Genomic DNA, 12,201 nt, shown 5'->3' with positions numbered 1-12,201 from the left:
GGCTCAGTCAGTTAAGCATCTGCCTTCAGCTCAGGTCATGATCCCAGGTTCCTGGGATCGAGCCCCGCATCGCATCGGGCTCCCTGCTCAGTGGGGAGCCTGCTTCTTCTTCTGCCCCTCCCTCAGCTCGTGCTCTCTCTCTCTGGCTCTCTCACTCTCAAAAAAATAAAATCTTAAAAAAAAAATGAAGCTTTTTTTTTTTTTTAAAAGATCACCTTTCAGGATGGTACCCGTACAGGTAGCCTTCTGCTTGCTGGCCATCTCCTGCCTCCTCATCGTGCCCCCAGCAGACACAGCGAAGGCGTGCTCTCCCTCAGCATCCCACCTCAGGTCTGTGCATCTGCTGGCTCTCTTGGGAATGGTCTTCCTCTTCTTGCCTGGCTCCTCAGGGTTATTCTGAGCTGCACCCAAATGCCATCAATCTACGGGAACAATATAATTATTGTTGCAATGATAAAATTATCATAAAATATTTCATCTCCCTTCTAACACCAGGAAGTATCTTTGTCTACTTATTTACCGTGCGTCTCTCTCCCAAGGGCAATGTGAGCATCGTTTACGTTACCCTTCTTGTTCTCGGTTTTATTGGCCCCACATGGTGCCTAGAAGTAGAGGTGCTCCACAGTTATTTGTTGAATGAACTGATTAATTTTACCTTTTAAAGCTGGACTCCTCTGCCAGCTCAGCAGCCCTTCCTGCCCTGTGCTGGCCCAGGGACCAAGGAACAAGAAGAATGACAAAAATGTATTTGATCTTTAAACATAAGTTATTTTGCAGGAAGCAGTGAGAGCACTGAGTATGTGGGTTAGTATATCTCTAAAGAGACCACGGACTTCACTCTCAACTCACTTAGCTGGACCAATTCCGGTCATTCTGGACCAATGAGGCTGGGTCTCCGTTCTGCTGGGAGGAGATTCATATCGTTTTTCAATAATCTTTTCCAAGTGTATCAGCCATCACTGGGACTTTCTTGTATCTAATATGAAGGGGACGTGTGTGTGTGTGTGTGTGTGTGTGTGTGTGTGTGTTCATAACAAAATACCCTTCTTCCCCTCCCCCTGCACAGAGGGCGTGGCATGTCAGGGCACACACCCAATTGCACAAATAATTTCTGAGCACTTGCTTCTAGTAACAAAAACTGCCAGCAGATGTCACCATTCCACAAGGCATGAAGTGCCAGGACCCACTGGCAAACCTAGGGGTAGGGGTGGGGTGGGGAGGATACCTGGAAGGGTCTGGTCCTAAGGCAAAGGGCTGAGCGAGGACCTCTTTAGGGTCATTCATTTCCTGGGGTTTGCAGAAGGAAATTAGCACACGTCTAGTCCGCTAACTTCCTGAGAGTCAGGATTCATTTCTCAGGTAGCTTAGTAAGCTTTATTTTTATTTTATACTTATTTTATTTAATACTTTCATTTTATAATTGGGTGTGCTTGTCTTTGCTTTCTTTGCAGTGGTGGTACCACTTTCTCTGTGGGGGGCCAGCACTGACGGGTTCCGGGCGCTGATTCTGGGGCTGGAACTTTCCCCGGAGCTCCAGACAAGTGGCGTGCTCACCAGGCCCCTCCTGCCTATAGGTCTGTCTTGGAGCCCTAGGTTACACTCTCCCCTGTCCTCCCTGTCACTGCTGCTGTCTGGGGACTTGAACTCCCCTCTGCAGACACTGATGGCCTTGTCTCCCGTCACATGAGAAGTCCTCTCTGAGGAACTGTTTCCTTCCTCCCACAGAGCTGTTCCTTCCTTGGGGCAGGTTCATTGCAATGGAAAGAAAGCTGGTTGCCAAGGGCGAGGCCTTGCTTGTGGCCTGATGGGCCTCCAGACCCTTGTGGCTGACAATTTGTCCTGTGTGTCTGACAATTTATAGAACATACAGGTCATGATAAAACATCCTAGGGAGATTTAGGCCTGGGTGCTGGTGGGTGCAGCCTGTTCTCAATACCTTCCGTGGGCCAGGGGAGAGAGGGCAGATCTAGCCCCCATGTCTGTCCCCAACAATCCCTGCATTAAACTATCTCCAAAGTCCCCCAGCGCTCCCCAAGGACGTCCTGGTTTCCCTCCCCAGCCAGAACAGTACAGTTGACATCTGGCTCCGTGTCGCCTGTGCCATGAGAGGAGTCCCTGCAGGCAGCTCTCCGGGGGCCGAGGTTTCTGGGTCTCTGACTCTTCTGCTCCGTTCTGGGAGGGCAGATCTTCATGCCCAAAATAAGCTGCATGCGGGGTGGGTGGTGGTGCCATTTAGCCAAGTTCACCAAAAGTCAGCATCTCCAGGGTGGCCTCACCCCAGTGACCTTGCCTTCGGGCCATGACAGGTGTGCTGGGCTAGGCTTCCAGGGCGCAGCCCCGGCTCTCCAACCCTGTCCACGCCCAGCATCTGTGACGTGGGTCATGGCAGGCCTGCGAAGAACCACTTCTAACCAAGGGTTTCTCTTACAGTTGTTACAATGTAAAAAGTATTTTTAAAAGTGTACTGAAAGCCTAAGGTCCATTCTATTCTATTATCCCAGGTTAATGGGACTTCATGTCACTAGACAAGAATTGGGAACCTTAAGAGGTCTTTCTGGGGTGCATCCTGGCTGCCTGCCTCCAGACACATGTCAGGCCGTTCCTGCCCAGATTCATACACAGGCCCTGCTACGGTCAGATCTCGGCATTTTGTGCTTCTATTAACATGGTGTAAAATCGCTTTTGTTTTATTATTATGCATAAGGTTGTTCTCTTGGCAAATACAAGTTCAGTGTAGACTCTGTGCCAGGCCTGAGCTGGTCAGTGGGTGCAGGGGAGGTCCCTGCACTCACGCCAGGGTGTCTGCCCTCTGAGAGCCCACAGCAGGGAAATCAGCACCGAAGGGACAGGGTCCATGAGGTGACAGTCAGGTCTCCCCCACGCCAAGGTTCTGAACTTAAATTGTTGGGCCCTCAGCATAGGTCTTGATGTCCTTCCCTTTTTGGCTTCACCCGGTGCTTCGGACTGGTCTTCCTGCTCCCAGGGCCACCTAGTGTCTGGATGGCTCTCTCTGTCCTGCCAGCTGTTTCTGTCACAGAAGACACTTCACAACCATGTCTCTACGTCTTCTCTACGTCCCCGAGAAGCACAACAAAGATGCAGGAGCCTCTCGGCACATGACTAGACACCTACCTCCTGGTCTTTTTTTCAACCAAACCTGAATCCGCCTTTCACGTTGTCAAACTCTTCACGTTTTGCCACCTTTCTCACAAAGAAATTCTGAAAGACTTTGAAAATGGTTAAGTTAAAAAGCAGGGCACCTGGTGGCTCAGTCCGTTAAGCCTCTGACTCTTGATTTCAGCTCAGGTCATCATCTCAGGGTAATGAGATCAAGCCCTGCACTGGGCTCCGTGCTCAGCGAGGAGTCTGTTCAAGATTCTCTCTCTCCCTTTCCCTCTGCCCCTCCTAAAAAAAATAAAAAGCAAAAATAAAAAAGGCATGATACATGGTGTTTGTTGCCCACCTCCCCACTTGCTACCGTGGAGGCTGCTCTCTGAGTCTCGATTTGCACATCTGGAATATGGGGTAAGCGTTGCTCTGTGGTGGGGACTGACTGAGAAAATGCATGATGCATCTAGAATACAGAAAACACTAGTCAAAGTGCCTTCTTTTCCCTAAGAGCCCTGGACTAAGGGAATAAGGAGCCAAGGTTCGAGTAAAAGCTCTGCCCTCCCCAGCAGTGACCAGTGCAAATCCCTGCATCTCTATGGGCCTTGGTCTCACATCCACTCAAGAGTGTAAGGCGCCAGGGGTGCCTGGGTGGCTCAGTCAGTTAAGCATCCCACTCTTGACCTTGGCACAGGTCTTGATCTCAGGGTCGTGAGTTCAAGCCCCGCATTGGGCTTCATGCTGGGCATAGAGCCTACTTAAAAAAAGAGAAAAAAGTGTAAGTTGACTTTTTCTATGAATCTGGGATTGATTTTGTCGACATGTCTTCCTGACTTCCCCATCGGATAACCCTTCAGAAAAGGACCTGAGGTGAGTCTGCCCGACTGGGTCTCCCGATGGCCCCTGTGGTCAAGCCATCTGCTCGTCAGCCTTCCTAGGGTTTGGCAAAGATAAAGGCAATGATGCTAGACCATAGTGTACAGAGTGCGGAAAACTGAGCGGCCTTTCATCTTCCAGGTCCCAGCGCATCTCCCGCTCCCCATCACCTGTCAGGATTTCTGACAGGACCTTGAAATAACCAGTGGGCTCCTGGCGTAGGTGGTGTGCGGCGCCCTGGGGCGAGAGATGCACTTGTCTCCTGCCCTCTCCCCTTGCTGCAGTTCCTCCTGTGTCGTGTGCCTCCCATCCTGGCTCCTGGAGTTCATTCTCCTCTTGCAAAGAGAAAAAGAAGCAAAAGAGTCACGTAGTTGAGTCTGTCTTCTGTCTGAAGTTCAACAATCTCAACATTTTCCCGAATCTTCATCTGCTTGTTCGTAGGTTCCTTATGAATTTCTAATTCTATCTTGGACACCTGGAGGGAGGGAGCATCATCTCAAAACCCAGTGTGAAAATTAGAATACGAGAGGAGATTGATGGTGGATAGGAAGGAGTTTGCATAGAACAGCCCACAGAGAAGACAGGAACAGGAACCATTCGATTCCAATGGTCGTGACTGGTGCCCAAGGTAGACGCCAAGCTGGGAATGACCAGGGGGGAGCGAGCTGCAGACAGGAGCAGCCTCAGTGAGCATGCCCTGCGGACCTATGGCCAATGACTCTGGTGAATTAATGGATCACATAGGTTATGCCCTGGCGGTCCTGACATGTTGGTGAGGAAGCATGGCTCCGTTCTTGGGTGTGGGTGTATTCTTTTGAAATTCCCTTTTAAAAAAAATTTTTTTTAAGTAATCTCTACACCCAATTTGGGGGTTAAACTTACAACCCCGAGATCAAGAGGCCCATGCTCTACCGACTGAGCCAGTCAGGGGCCCCTCTTTTGAAATCCCTGATGTTGGGCCTGCTTATGGAGTTCTAGGACTGGACGCTGTGGACGCCTTAGCTCTGATGGGTTCCATGTTCAGAATCTGAGGTCTTTCTCAAGTGGACTAAGTCCAGAGAAAATACCTTTTTCTGAAGTGGGAAATTGGTTATGACGAAATCCTCAATTCACAATTACTCTAGTAGAACCTCGAAGAGATTAATTTGCTCCCACTTATATGCCAGGAGGCCCCAAAGGTTGAGCTCTTCCCCTGACCACCAGTCACACGTGCCCCCTACCGCTTACCTTACATCCTGTTTCTCGGGATGTTCGATCTCACAGTTTTGGAAGGACTGCACCGAGGGGAAGAGGTTTTGGAATTCAGTTTGCTTTTTAAACATGCCCACTTTTTTCCTGGTTCACCGTCAGTATGCGGACAGCGGCAGACTCCCCCGACTTGCCGCACCGGTCCCCTTGCACGAACATGTTTGTGACTCCTTCTCTCTCCAGAGCTGGGGCAGAACCCCGAGACTTATTCAGAACGACAAGCCAATGGTGGCAATATAACGTCCTATCTCCCGCATCCATAGGATCAGTCCCAATGGAGGCAAAGACCTCACAGTTCATTGCCAAGCCCGCTGGGACTTTCATCTCTGCTGCAAGAAATCTGACATTTCCCAAAATTCAAAAATCAATTGGAATGGAGCCGGCTCTGTCCAGTGGATTATTAATGGCCCTGGAGCTGACTAATCATATTTGCATAACCTTTCAATAAACAGCTTCAACAACAGCTCGGGTGAAAAAGAAAACACGCAGCCCATCCAATCAGGACGTACTTCGAGTATTGATTTCACATCTCCCCCTGCCCCCCACCCCCCACCCAGGTTTAAAACAAATTCAAACCATTACACAGGGGTAGTTGATCATTGCCAAACTCCTGTGTCACCAGGTCCTGACTAGGTTTTGCTGGAACACCACATCACCTCCTCTAGTTGAAATCACTCTGCCGAGATTTTCTGAGGTCAGGGATGTAAATAACTGAATCCTGGGGAAGGGCAGCGATGAAAGGCACATCTGGCTGGGCCCAGGTAGTCCAGGTAGGTCTCCCTGAGCAATCGCGTCTTGGCTCCTTGGGACGGTGTTCCCGTGGACCCGGGGAGGAGTGGTCTGGTCGTCCCAGAGCGCTGGGGACAGGAAGTGTCCTGCCCCGCCAAGAGCCTCTCTCGCTGGAGAGACTTCAAAGTCTTTATGAAACTTCTTTCTGCTTGAAACTCCATCCTGTGCATGGGGAAAGGTAAGAACCATGGGAGAGATTTCAGAGGACCCCCGTTTTATCAGTTACACCCCTGGCTGTGCTGCTTTGCTGACATAAATCGTTCTTGGTCCTTCCCCAGCGTGACAGAAGCAGTCACTGCTTGGTGACACTGTGTGTCAATATAGATTCTCTTGTATCTTTTAATTGTTTCCAAATTTGAACTTTCTTTTTTTTTTTTTAAGATTTTATTTATTTATTTAACAGAGAGAGAGAGAGCCCGCAAGCGTGCATGAGCAAGGGGAGCAGCAGGCAGAGGGAGAAGCAGACTCCTCACTGAGCAGGGAGCCCCATGCGGGGCTCCATCCCAGGACCCCGGGATCGTGACCTGAGCTGAAGGCAGACACATAACCAACTGAGCCACCCAGGTGTCCCTCAAAACTTGGACTTTCAACCCGGCTAATTGTGCAACACCCTTCATCCCCCTCACTTCCATCTGTTTGAATGATGACTAAAACCTGCTTGCTTACTCTTTCCCTCTTTCAGGTGTTTTTACCTCCTGTCTGACTACAGTGCCACCGTCTGCTTGGGACTAGGGATGGTCTATCTCTACGGGCGACACCACACCTTCCAAACAAGGGCTATGGATGCTGCAGACAGATGGATGTACGTTTGCTTATTCATTCGACTAACATTCACTGAATGCCAGGCCTTGTGCTGCCTACATATCCACCACAGGTCCACCCACCCAAATTCAACCACAGGTGAGTCTGGTCTAGTTCTCTAGGGCCCCTGAGCCACAGCTGCCTCTCCTGTCACCATGGCGATAATGACACCTCTGGATTTCCATGGAGATTAAAGTGGACAACATTGCAGGCCAGCATTTGGCAATAATTGCTTAATAATTTTTTGTTCCTTTTTGTTCCTTTAACCCAAACACAAGGGAGGCAGTTTGGAATATAACGTCATGATCTATGAAACCTCAATTTGTTAGTCAAATGAACCCTGCGGAGACATAGTCACTCTCCTATACTTATCACTGTGTAAAAAGCAAGGCCTCTGACCCTGCTCCGTATCTTTAAAAAGTTTACTTTACTTGGGCAAACAGTAGGTATCAAAGAAACAAATAAGAGAAACACAAAAGTTCAGTTATTCCAGGTGGGAGTTCATTAGACTTAACTAAAGTCGTCAAATAGAGTCTCAAGTGTCAAATTTTAGGATAACCCAGTGGGAGCAGTCTTGGATTAGGGACCAGGAGGCCTGGTTCTGACCCCAGCCAGGGTCATCGCTTACCTAACTAAAGCATGTGGCTTTGGACTTAACCTCTCTGTCTTGGACCAAATTTCCCTGTATCTGAACAAGGAGGAGTTAGGCACTGGGCGGTCTGGCAGCCCTTCCTCCCTTCCCCGTCTCCCCCTCCCCCCTTCCATCCTACTGAGACATCCCCCCGAGCACCTCCTCCTGTGTGTCAGTCCCTGCGGTGGACTGGGGGCTGAGATCAGTAAGGAATGCCACGCTCAAGGAAGACGGTGCCCTTGCTTCTATTCTGGTTGTAGCATATGAAGCTCCCAAAATGATAATAGATGTGCTGTGGCCTCGGAGTGGGAATCTCTGTTAGTACGTGTCTCATCACCTTCGGTGCAATTCTAGAAAGCCTGATGAGAAGGAGACTTAGCTCACCAGAAAGGGCTTCGTCGGGGAGATGAAGCATGACAGAAGCAGCCGGGGTTCTCAGAACTCACAAGGCTGCTGCTTCTGCGAGGCGCAGTTAGCACCACGACATACAGTGGGGGAGACCTGATTATCTCGTCATCCACTTTCTGGGACCAAATGAGGTTTTTAAAAATCTGTCTAAAAAAAAAAAAGGTCTCAAGTAACTTCTTAGTCTTATACCGTAAGAAACAACATCACTCAATATCCAGAGTGTAGACGTGGACGGACAACAGTCTTATTCTTTTTATTATGATTGTTGTGGTGAAATATACATAAGATGAAATTGACCATTTTAGTCACTTTCAAGTGTAGAGTTCGGTGGCATTAATCCATTCCCACTGTTGTGCAACCATCACCACCATCCATCTCCAGAACTTGGTCATCATTCCCAACTGAAACTCTGTCCCCATTAAACCAACTCCCCAGCCCCCTGTCCCCAGCCCCTGGCAACCCCCGTCCTGCTCTCCCTCTCTGTGAATATGACTGTTCCAGGCACCTCCGATGAGTGGAGTCACACGGTATCTGCACTACGGGGCAACACCTGATTCTTCCTGCGGCAGGTGGGAAGGAGGGCAGAGTCACTACAGTCAGAGCCCAGGAAGGCATTCCCTGGGCAGGAATCACTGTGTGAAGGTCACCGCACCTACGTTATCCTGACAGAATACTCGCACCAGACAGCCTCCGGGAGTGCCGGCTGTGTTGTCATGACAACTCTGCTGGTGGGCGGGGGGGGGGGGGGGGGGGGCTCACCTCTGTGGTCCTGGAAGGAAGGGATTATGGGTAACTCTAGAGCTGGCAAATGCTCTCCTTGGTTCCTGGGCCACCATTCAAATCTGCAAGCCATTCAAATCTTCGCAGCTCCTTCCCTGGGCCTCTCTCCTCCCAGTACACCCTTTACTACTGCTTTGCCTGGCTAATGCCTGTTGGTCCGGTAAGTCCTGGCTTAGGTGTCTCTTCCTCCTGAAAGCCCTTTTCCTGCGGTGGGGGCCCAGCCTTCGAGCTCCCAGGCTGCCTCAGAGCTAACCTCTGTGGGATTTCTTGCTCTGATTGTCTCTTTGCTGGTCACATCTCCCCCCATAGAATACACGCTCCTTTGGGCAGGGACCACTCCTTCTTTACTGTGGTATCGCCTGAGCCCGGCCATCGTGGACGCCTAGGGCAGGGCCCAGAGCAACCGCGTCTGAGGCAAGCAAGCCACTGATGGAGGAATCTGAAGGGAAGGGAGGGAGACTCGCTAGGGTGGATGTTAAGCAAAAATGTGGCTTCAGTTGAAGTCTGGCCTCAGGCTGATCCCACAGAGAGTTCTGGAACACGAACAGCCGCACAAACTTGTCCTACCATGTGTAAGGGGGCCAGGCTCTTGTAACTGTATGAGTCAGTCCGTGGGTGCAGCTTTCTAGTTATTTCCAGGTGATGCGGTGCCCTTCAGTGGAGGGCAGCTCTCTGGAGAGTGGAGCAGCTGTGGAAGCAGCCAACACACACCTGGGCACTCGTGGGACACCACCAGGTTCTACCACAGAGCTGTGTTTGTTGAGTGAATACTTGTTGACAGCAATGCAGAAAACAAAATTCGTTGCCTTTCCGTGGACGATTGCCATGCTCCAGACACTGCTCCGCCTTCCACTCATGAGACCTCCATTCGTCTCCACAGCGACCCTGTGAGGCGGGTGCTGATTGTACAAATGGAGAGACTGACGTCAACAAGGTGAGGTGACTTGTCCAAGACATACAGCTAGGAGGTGGCAACATCAAGCCTCAAACCTAGATCTACTTGCCTTTATTCCAGGCTGCAGATTGATTTCCTCTTCAGTCCTTGACAGCGCTGAACTCCGTACGGGGGAGAGAGGACCCCTGGCATTCCTGGGCCGCTCCTCTATTTCCTTACTTCAGCCCATGGAAACATCCATGTCAACACGCCCTTGCTGCTTTATCTTGCTTCGGTCCCAGGCCACAGCAGTATTTGTCCAAATTAGAGTCCGTTTACTTTGCAAACCACACTCGAGCTTTCCTAGACACTGAGCAGCTGCTCCCCTGACGTCCCCACCAGAGCTCTTGTTTGCACTGTATGTTGTCAGCAAACAGACCGCCCCGAGCAAGCCACCGAGGAGCACTTCCCAGCCCGGGACGGAGCAGCGGGCACACGGAAGGCTCTCCTGGCCTTTCCTTATCAGACGGCTACCTTGGTGCAGCATTTCAAAAACATATACCAAGAAATAAGGCATTCATACAAAAGTGTCCCGAAACATCTACACAGAGTGCAAAGAACAAAAATATTAAGTGCGAGCAGCCCTCGTTCTCCCAGACCTCTCTCTCTTTCTTGGTGAAAAGAAGTTTAGCGTAGTGGTCACGAAGGCAGTCTCCACAGCAAGGCTGCCCGTGTTTATATCCTGGTACCCACTGAAGGCGACTTAACCTCTCTGCAGCTCAGTTTCCTCACCTGTAAAATGGGGCTAAGAATCTTGCTGGGAAGATTATATAAGCTGATAAGATACACAGTATATACTACACAATAAATTCTCAGGAAATCCTGGCATTTCTCTTTCTGCTAGCTAAAAGAGCACTGCGTCATGAGGGTTTTGGTGGTGTTGGTGGTGTGTTAATTCCAGCATCAAGGATCCTTCCAGAAGGGAGACTCGCAGCCTGAAACACTTGTGAGTACCTCGACTTAACAGACATAGCAGTCTGTTTGAAAGAGCTCTCGACCCACAAGGGCTTAATAACAATGACAACTGGTGGCCATACTCTGGTTCTGTTCTCATTTCTGTTGCATTTTTTCTCTGTTGAGTATCCAGCACGGCCCCTCTCCCATCCCTACCACATCCTAGGGACCTTTCTGGTTTCTCATCCCAAAGGACACCTTGTGGAAATATAATACTTTCTGGCCCAGTAAGGATAATGTTTGTCTCTATGTCCCACTATTCTTACATTTGTGAAGCTCTGTGAGGTTTACAAAGGTTTCCTCATGCATCATTTTGTTTCGTCTTGAAAGTACTGATAGATATTTTGAAAGTACTGATAGACCTAAACAGGGTCTCCTCAGTAGACTTCCAGTGGTCTTACCATTTGAACAGGAAGCAATACCTTCTACAGTTGCGAAGCTCAAATCAGCAGCAAAATACAATAGAATTTGTTGACCCGAGCTCCTTCTCAGACTTGCACTGCCTGCCATGCCCGCAAGCTGCATGGTGCCAGACCAAGCTGCCATCTTTCCCTTGGCTACGAAGGTCTTCTGTGAGCTGCCAACCCGCTGAGAGGAGTACCCTGCAAAATCCTGACTTGGCAATGGGGCAGGCAAAGGAGAGGACTTTGGAAAATCCTGAGAGATTCTTCTTTGGAAAGGAGTGGAAGATGAGGGAAGTGTCAGTAAGCAATAGGCTTGCCACAGTCCATTTCTCAAGGCTAGCCCTAGACATTCTGGTGCCTAGAAGTGTCATTTCCTGGCAAAGGTGAAGAGAGGGGCAGTTTCTACCTGCAGTTTCTGATTCAATCAGCTCTTGACCTAGTGAGCAAACACATGCCCAGCCGCTCCAGCAATTAGGCTGTTCGCCCTGACTCTATCCCAGACCCTGCTCTGTGGAGTCAGCATCTGCTATGAGCCTCCCATTTGATTTGATGACTTCCATGTGGTAGGTGTTTATGGATGCATCCGATCCCTGGAGGTATTATGCCCATAAGGTGCAGAAAAAATAGTCCAGCCGCACTTCCTTCTCTATTTTTCAGAGGCTCAGAAATCAGCAAGCTCTTGACCTGTCGGCTTTCTGCATTCCCGCAACGACCAGAAGGGGGCACTGTGTAGCCACATCCTCCCAGGCGCTTCCCGATACCGGTTTTTCCCGGCCCTCTGCTCCCCGGCCATCCTACCTGCGAGTGCTGCCGGGCTCTTTTGACCCCGGAAATCTGATCTACCTTCTACCTGGGCCAGAACACCTGGAAGAACCTGCTGTGGAACAACACGGCCTTCACAAGGTCCGAGTAGTACGTTTAGCAGTGTCTATTCTGATGAAAATGATAGAGGACTAGCTCTGGTGCTGAACGTACGGATTTGGGTGGAATCATTAAATGATATTGACACCAACTGTTTATACGCCTGTATTTCCTCAATTCATTTGAAAATCGGTTTGTTTTCCCACATAACAAATTTAGAACATAAAGCTTTAATTGCACGTGTGTGTTTAGGGACTGTTAAGAATAAAAGGAAGTGCATTTTATAAAAACAAAATAGCTCACGGGTAGTTTTTAAAATCCAGAATTCCTCAAGAAAAACACTAGAAAACAATATTTAGCAGTTTTGTGTCTAATTTTTATAGTGGCCTAACATGGACTAGGAGAAA

The 12,201-nt window shown here is 49.6% G+C and overlaps 2 long non-coding RNA genes across 3 annotated transcripts; one reads left to right on the top strand and one right to left on the bottom strand.

Annotated features, from left to right (window-relative positions):
* Positions 1-1,420: 1,420 nt before the first annotated feature.
* LOC130543209 (uncharacterized) lies at positions 1,421-5,607 on the bottom strand. Its single transcript, XR_008958375.1, has 2 exons — positions 5,212-5,607; positions 1,421-4,459 (listed from the first exon to the last, which is right to left on the bottom strand). It is a non-coding gene; the product is annotated as an uncharacterized LOC130543209 (long non-coding RNA).
* A 210-nt stretch (positions 5,608-5,817) lies between these two features.
* LOC113251028 (uncharacterized) lies at positions 5,818-11,945 on the top strand. Of its 2 annotated transcripts, XR_008958373.1 has the most exons (6): positions 5,818-6,002; positions 6,425-6,585; positions 6,704-6,921; positions 9,522-9,575; positions 10,420-10,521; positions 11,591-11,945. It is a non-coding gene; the product is annotated as an uncharacterized LOC113251028 (long non-coding RNA). The 2 variants fall into 2 exon arrangements; XR_007188958.2 differs by having other exon boundaries at positions 6,704-9,575.
* Positions 11,946-12,201: the final 256 nt, after the last annotated feature.

This window comes from Ursus arctos, unplaced genomic scaffold (assembly GCF_023065955.2).
Source record: "Ursus arctos isolate Adak ecotype North America unplaced genomic scaffold, UrsArc2.0 scaffold_10, whole genome shotgun sequence".
In the NCBI taxonomy this organism is placed as follows: domain Eukaryota; kingdom Metazoa; phylum Chordata; class Mammalia; order Carnivora; family Ursidae; genus Ursus; species Ursus arctos.
This window is presented reverse-complemented; position numbering and strand designations above follow the sequence as displayed.